The sequence below is a fragment of the Oryctolagus cuniculus genome, chromosome 10 (genome assembly GCF_964237555.1).
Source record: "Oryctolagus cuniculus chromosome 10, mOryCun1.1, whole genome shotgun sequence".
NCBI lineage: Eukaryota > Metazoa > Chordata > Mammalia > Lagomorpha > Leporidae > Oryctolagus > Oryctolagus cuniculus.
In genome coordinates this window covers 34,775,950-34,783,182 of record NC_091441.1, presented here as the reverse complement: position 1 = coordinate 34,783,182, position 7,233 = coordinate 34,775,950, and positions in this window count along the sequence as shown.

The following is a 7,233-nucleotide window of genomic DNA, read 5'->3' as shown; positions in this document are numbered from 1 at the left end:
TGTTTTATGATGTAGCATAACACTTACACATGGTGTACTTCATGAACTCATGTTGGAAGGAAAGAATAGAATTGAGTCTGGGGTTGATTCTTTTTTTTCTTTTTTTTTAACTTTTATTTAGTAAATATAAATTTCCAAAGTACAGTTTATGGATTACAATGCCCCCCCCATAATTTCCCTCCCACTCACGCCCCTCCCATCTCCCGCTCCCTCTTCCATTCCATTCACATTAAGATTCATTTTCAATTATCTTTATATACAGAAGATCAATTTAGTATATATTAAGTAAAGATTTCATCAGTTTGCACCCACACAAAAACACAAAGTGTAAAATACTGTTTCAGTACTAGTTATAGCATTACTTCACATTGGACAACACATTAAGGACGGAGATTCCACATGAGAAGTAAGTACACAGTGACTCCTGTTGTTGACTTAACAATTTGACACTCTTGTTTATGGCGTCAGTAATCTCCCTAGGATCTAGTCATCAGCTGCCAAGGCTATGGAAGCCTTTTGAGTTCGCCGACTTCAATCTAATTCCGACAGGGTCATAGTCAAAGTGGAAGTTCTCTCCTCCCTTCAGAGAAAGGTACCTCCTTCTTTGATGGCCCCATTCTTTCCACTGGGATCTCACTCAGAGATCTTTCATTTAGGTCTTTTTTTTTTTTTCCCAGAGTGTCTTGGCTTTCCATACCTAAAATACTCTCATGGGCTTTTCAGCCATATCCGAATGCCTTAAGGGCTGATTCTGAGGCCAGAGTGCTATTTAGGACATCTGCCATTCTGTGAGTCTGCTGTGTATCTTTGGACCATTCAGAGTCAGGGAAGGAAATGCAGGGACATTCTGCATATTTTCTTTCTGAGCTATAGTTATAGGAAGTGACAGAGATACGGTTTGGAGCAAATCATGTATAATAAAGTAATCTGAAGGGGGAAGAGAATGGATTCTGGGTCAGGTTAGTGCCTTAAATAGCTGAAGTACCACTGAAATATCTGGCCCATGGATTTGTGAGAAAACCAGGTCACCTGGAACTGAAGAGGTAGATAGAGAAGAAGTATTGCTGAACAGGGAGGGAGGCAAAGAAGAACTGACTGTGAGATGATTTCCTGAAGAGCTGGCCTGGCCTGGGGTATGAGGTTCCTAACCAAACTGCCTGGCAGCTGGAGCAAGCCCCTGGCTCTGTCTCACTGATTTCAAGGTCATTCACTTACAAAGATAAGCCTGATTATACGCCTCTTAATGTGAACTCTGTAGCAATTATTTGAAAGAAATGATTCAGAAATGATTAATCCAGTTTTGAATTTTAGGAATATTTTTATCCCATAGGTCTGTGGATAATGGTATGAATGAATCAGTAAAACCTGCTCATAAGAGGTTATCTCCATGTAGAATGTTCTGTGAGCACAAAAATCCTCCATGTCTGCCCTTATGGGGGACCAGAATGTAGCTTAGAAATGGGCACAGTTGAGTTGGGCATTTGGCACAGCTGTTAAGATCCCACTTGTGATGTCCCATATTGTAGAGCCTGAGTTCAAGTCCTCGCTCTGGTTCTGATTCCAGGTTTCTGCTAGTGAGCACCATAGAAGGTAACAGGTAATGGTTCAGTTATCCAGGTAGCTGCCACCCACATGGGACACTCAGATTGAATTCTTGGCTTCTTGCTCTAGACTAGCCAAGACACAACTTTTTGAGTGTTTGGGGAGTGAACCATCACATGAAAGCTCTCTCTTTTTTCTCTCTTCTCTCTCTCTCTCTCTCCCCCTTTCTCTCCCTCCCATGTGTGTGTGTGTGTGTGTGTTTGTGTGTATGTGTATGTATTCCTTTCAAATAAGAAGAAAATATATAAAAATTTTAAAAACAGGTAAGATATATATGACATTCTTGTTCTTTCATTTCTTTTTCTCCCCATGTCAAGTCACTGCCTTTCTTAATGAGTGTTCATTGTTCTAGAACTCTCCATCATTTTCCCTTGTTTATCCTGTCCCAGTCAATTCTTCTCCAACTTAAATATTTCCGACTGGTGTCTAATTCCCTCTGTCCTTCTGAGATACTAACCATGAATAATCAGATCATGAATTGTAAAAAATGTATTTACATTATCATTATTATAATGTGTTTATTTCTATACCATTTTCAAAAATTTTATGGGGAAGGCCCAGAAAGAGTACGTGTCACTTGGCACCCTAGAATCTGGAGAGACAGGTGGATCCAACAGTCAATGAAGCCACTGGAGCCATGAACTGAAAAGGGTTTATAAATGGTAGTGCTAAGAGATTGCTGGAAGCTGAGTGTGAACAAGTGTGAAAGTAAGAAACACTGGGTGGGGTGTGGGAATCCTATACCTTTTTTTTTAAGATTTATTTCTATGTTTTGGAAAGTCAGAGTTACAGAGAGAGAGAGGGAGAGAGAGATCTTCCATCTACTGGTTCATTTCCCAGATGGCCACAATATCAGCACTGGGCCAGGGCTGAAGCTAGGATTCTTGAGCTTCTTTCAGGTCTCCCATGAAGACATAGGGGCCCAAGCACTTGGGCCATCCTCTGCTGCTTTCCCAGGAACATCAGCACAAAGTTGGATCAGAAGTGGAAGCCAGGTCTCAATGCAGCTCACATATGGGATGCCGGCATTGCAGGTGGTGGCTTAAACTGCTAGACCACAACACTGGCCCTAATCCCACTCTTTTGTGGGTTTATTTCCAGGAACTTCAACATGATTTTATGATAAGGATTTAAGAAAAGAAATATTCCCTCATAGCTGGAGGAGAAAGGTGGTGGTGCAGGGAGTGTAATCATTGTGAAATAAACCAGAAGTGATCATTATCCAAAATAAAGTCTTATTCTAGGGAGGGGGGAGGGAGTGGGAAAACCTTGCCTCAGATCATATTGGAGAAAGGCATTTATTACATCTAGCCTGCTGCAGCCTCGCTATCTTACCAAAGTGGAGGAATGAAACAACCATAACACTAGAGAAATACTTGTTAAAGTCAAATCACATAAACACAGGTGCACTAAAAGACTGAGGCTTAGTCATAAGGTTATAGAACTCTCTTGCCCTTATTCCTATCCTTATCACTACAATAGCAAATTTCCAGAAGAGTAAAAGTGGGTTAGAACTAAACAAGGTGCAAAGCACAGATTATCTCTGAGGAAGAAGCCAGGTCAAGAGGGACAACAAAAATGATTCTAGAAAATTTGAAGCCTCTAACACCTACAGCTACCAAAAATAAAAAAAAGGAAAGAAAAGAAAAAAAGTGTTAAACACAGTCAAACTCAGCCAAATTCACACACAGTAAAAGCCCTATTGACCTTAAATTTTATTGTCCAATAAAACATACTCAGTTTTTAACAACAAAGAAATACAAGACTTGTCAAAAAGCAAGAGAAACACAATTTAAAGACACAGAGAAGACATTAATACCAGACTCAGATGTGACAGAATTTGGAATTTCCAGACAGGGAACTCAAAATAATCATAATATGTGATAGGAACTAATGAGATAAAAAGAGGTAGAAAACAGGCAAGAACAAGTGATGAGTTAGGTCAGCAGAGTGATAGTAACTCTGAGAAAATCAAAAGAAAATGTCAGAAATCATTAACAAAAGGAAAATACCTTTGATGGGCTCAGCATTAGACAGGATATACCTGAGAGACCCAGCAGTAAGCATGAAGACAGCTCAGCAGAAGCTACTAAATTTACATGCAAACTGAAATAAGGATGAAGAAAAACAGAGTACCCAGTAATGGTGGGGTAATGAAAAGATTTAACATGCATGTAGTTGGAATACCAGAATGGGAAGAAAAAAGCAACCTACCAGGAGGAATATTTGATGCAATAATAGTTTAGAACTTTCCAAAATGTGTGACAGACCCGAGAAATTCAGATAACAACAAGTAGGATAAATACCAAAGTGCTAAATGTATACTATTACACTCAAACAGCAGAAAACAACAGAGAAAATCTTGAAAGATGTTGGTGATGTGGGAGAAAGTAAAATGCAGAGCCCCCCCCCAATAAAAAAAGGAATGATAGTGGACTTCTCATTAGAAACCATGCAAACAAGAAGACTTTAGAGTAGAATATTTTGTAGGTTGATCCATTCACTGTAAGAAAAGTACCATTTTAATATAAGATGCTCGTAATAGGGAAAAAGTTAGTATGGGCTTCAGGGGCAATCCCTGTATGATCTTTTAAGTTTTCTGTAAATTTAATGAGTTTCAGAGGAAGCTACATAACAGTCTTCCTGTGTGTCCAGAGGAAAATGTAACAGTTTGCTGACCTAAAAGATAGAATTTTCTCTGTTACGTACTTGGAAAAAACTAGGGGCTGGATTTGTGACACAGTGAGTTAAGGTGCTGCTTGCAATGCCAGCATCCCATATGGGCAGTTCGAGTCCTGGCTTCTGCACTTGCAATTCAGTTTCCTGCTAATGTGCCTGGAAAGCAGGGAAGGTCAGCCCAAGTCCCTGGGCCCCTGCACCCACGTGGGAGAACAGGATGGAGTTCTAGGTTCTTGGTTTTGGTCTGGCCCAGTCCCGGCCTTTGTGGCCATTTGGGGATTGAACCAGCAGATGGAAAATCTCCCTCTCTCTCTCTGTACCTCTGTCTTTCAAATAAATAAATAAATCTTAAAAAAATAAAAGACTGATACGGGAACCAGGGAGGAATCCAGGAGCCCTTTGAGCAGTCTCCTTTTCCTGCCTGGAAAACTCCTAGTTCATGCCTGTGACTAAGTGATATTTCCTGTGGAGGGTTTCCCGTCCTCCCCATGTGCATCGTACAGCTTCGCATCCTCATCAATTTCATATACCTGTGGATAGTGTTTGTCTTTCCTGTTAGACTGTAAGCTCGAAGGTATAAACTGCATATGTTTTTGTATCTTTTTTCTTAACATGAACCTGATGTCTGAAAGATACTAGATACTAAACATTTGTTAAATGAGTGGATAAGAAACATATTAAATGTCATATAAAGTCCTGTGGGGAGCAACTGGGAGCAACTCGGACTAGACTAAGTTACTGGAATTAAGACTTATTCTATGCATCTGCTCTCCCACAGTATGGCGCTGAGAAGGGAGTAACAGCTTCTACACAGCTGCCTCCAGTTCAACCAATAAACAGCAGGACCTGCTCCTGATTGGAGGAGAGCAGCGTACGCGGCGTGTGGGTAGCAGAGTTGGGATTGGTGGAAGAGGACTATAAAGGAGGAGAGAGACAACATGCACCAGGAACATCTGTCTGAAGGAACACCTGAGCAGCCCCCGAGAGAGCCGGCCGGCGGTGTGCCGCTCCCCCGCGGAAGTGGGGAAAGTGGCAGGGGGCCCGCCCCTCCACGGAGGTGGAGGGACGGTAGCCAACCCGGGAAGAACCAGCAGCAAACCCGGGAAGGGCCGAGCAGACAAAAGAACAGCGCAGGGTCCTGTGTCGTTCCTCCACAAAGAGGGGGAGCGACATAATGGTGCCGTGACTCGGATAGGAAACCTAGGCAGGGTTTGTGTCATTCCTCCATGAAGATGGGGAGCTACAAGTACCACAGGTGAATGGCTTAAACAGCAAACATTTATTTTCTCACAATTCTGGAGACTAGAGATCTCAGATCAAGCTGTTGACTAGATTGGGTTCTTCTAAGGCATCTCTCCTTGACTTGAGGATGGCTCTCTTCTATTTCTTCACAACTAGGTCTAATTTCTTCTTTTTACTAGGACTCTCATCATGTTGGATTAGTGCTTGTACTGTACCAGCCTCGTTTTAAATGAATCATCTCTTTAAAGGCCCTATCTCTAAATATTCATTTTGTGGTGCTGGGGGATAAGATATTGACACATGAATTTTGGGGACACAATTCAACCCATGAAATTATTAGCATTTGGACTTAAGGCAAGTTGAGGAATAAGTGATCTTAGCCAAAAGGTCGAAAAGCGATATAAGTGACCTCCAAGATTCAGAAAGTTAAGATTCCATCCTCACTTCTTTTCTTTACTTCTTTTCTCTGTACCTGTGATCCCCTCTTGAAATTAATTCCTTACCAATTTGCTTAGACCTGAAGGGTTGGAATAGGATCTTTATTTATTTCATTTATTTATTTGAAAGTCAGAGTTACAGAGGGAGAGAGATCTTCCATCTATTGGTTCATGCCCCAAATGTCCACAACAGCCAGGATGAGACCAAGCCAAGGTCATGAGCTGGGAGCTTCCTTTTGGTCTCCCATGTGGGTGCAGGGGCCACCTGCTTTCTAAGGTGCATTAGTAGGGAGCCGTATTGCAAATGGAGCAGCTGGAACTCGAACTGCCACCAATATGGAATGCCAGTGTCGCCATGCAGGTGCAGGGCCCAAGCACTTGAGCCATCCTCCACTGCCCTCCCCGGCCACAGCAGAGAGCTGGACTGAAAGAGGAACAACCAGGACTAGAACCCGGAGTGCCGGCTCCGCAGGTGGAGGATTAGCCTAGTGAGCCACGGCACCGGCCTGATTTGATTTTTTTTATATACTAGAAGCTTTTATATTCCTTAGAATCTTTCCAGCAATTGTAAAATCAGCTACAAAAGCAAATTTACTGGAACCCCAAAGTCTACTCAGAAACATCGAATTCCTGTGTTACTGCTTCCCTTTCTGCTTGAGCTGGAAACCTCCGGGGTGAGCAACAGCCCTTCAACTGCATCCTTCCTTCCCAGAATCAGTCACTGTGGTTGTGTAAGGAGGGGACAAGCTTTTAGTCAGAGAACCTGCATGGCTCAGCCTGCTGGAGTTTGTGCCTGACTAATGAGATTGCAGTGCTGGCTTCCCAGGCTTCTACCCTTGAAGCTATTTCCCTTCTGCACTGTCTCAGGGGTGATTTGTATATCCCTTGTGTCAGCCCCAGAGACAGTGGATGAGGGGAGAGCTCAGAGTTCAATTCACTGATGGACAGTTTTCTTGCTGTGGGGCATTACATTTATGTGAACAACCAAGATGTGTGAAATACCGTCTCCCTCACAAATTGGATTCCCTTTTCTTCTTTCCTATCTGTGACTAAGGAAAGGGAGAGTAGAAGTAATGTTTCTCTTTCTGATTTTCTTCTAGAATAGCATATTAAAATATGACTCAATATCTCCTCCACAAATGGGGCCACTGTGTGCTTTCTAATTCCATCCAGGCACCAGTAACCTCCATATTTTCTTTCACCTCCAGGCATGGTTCTTACTTACAAAAAAGTGTGTATGTGAGAGTGTGTGTGTGCACATGTGTGTGTAGCA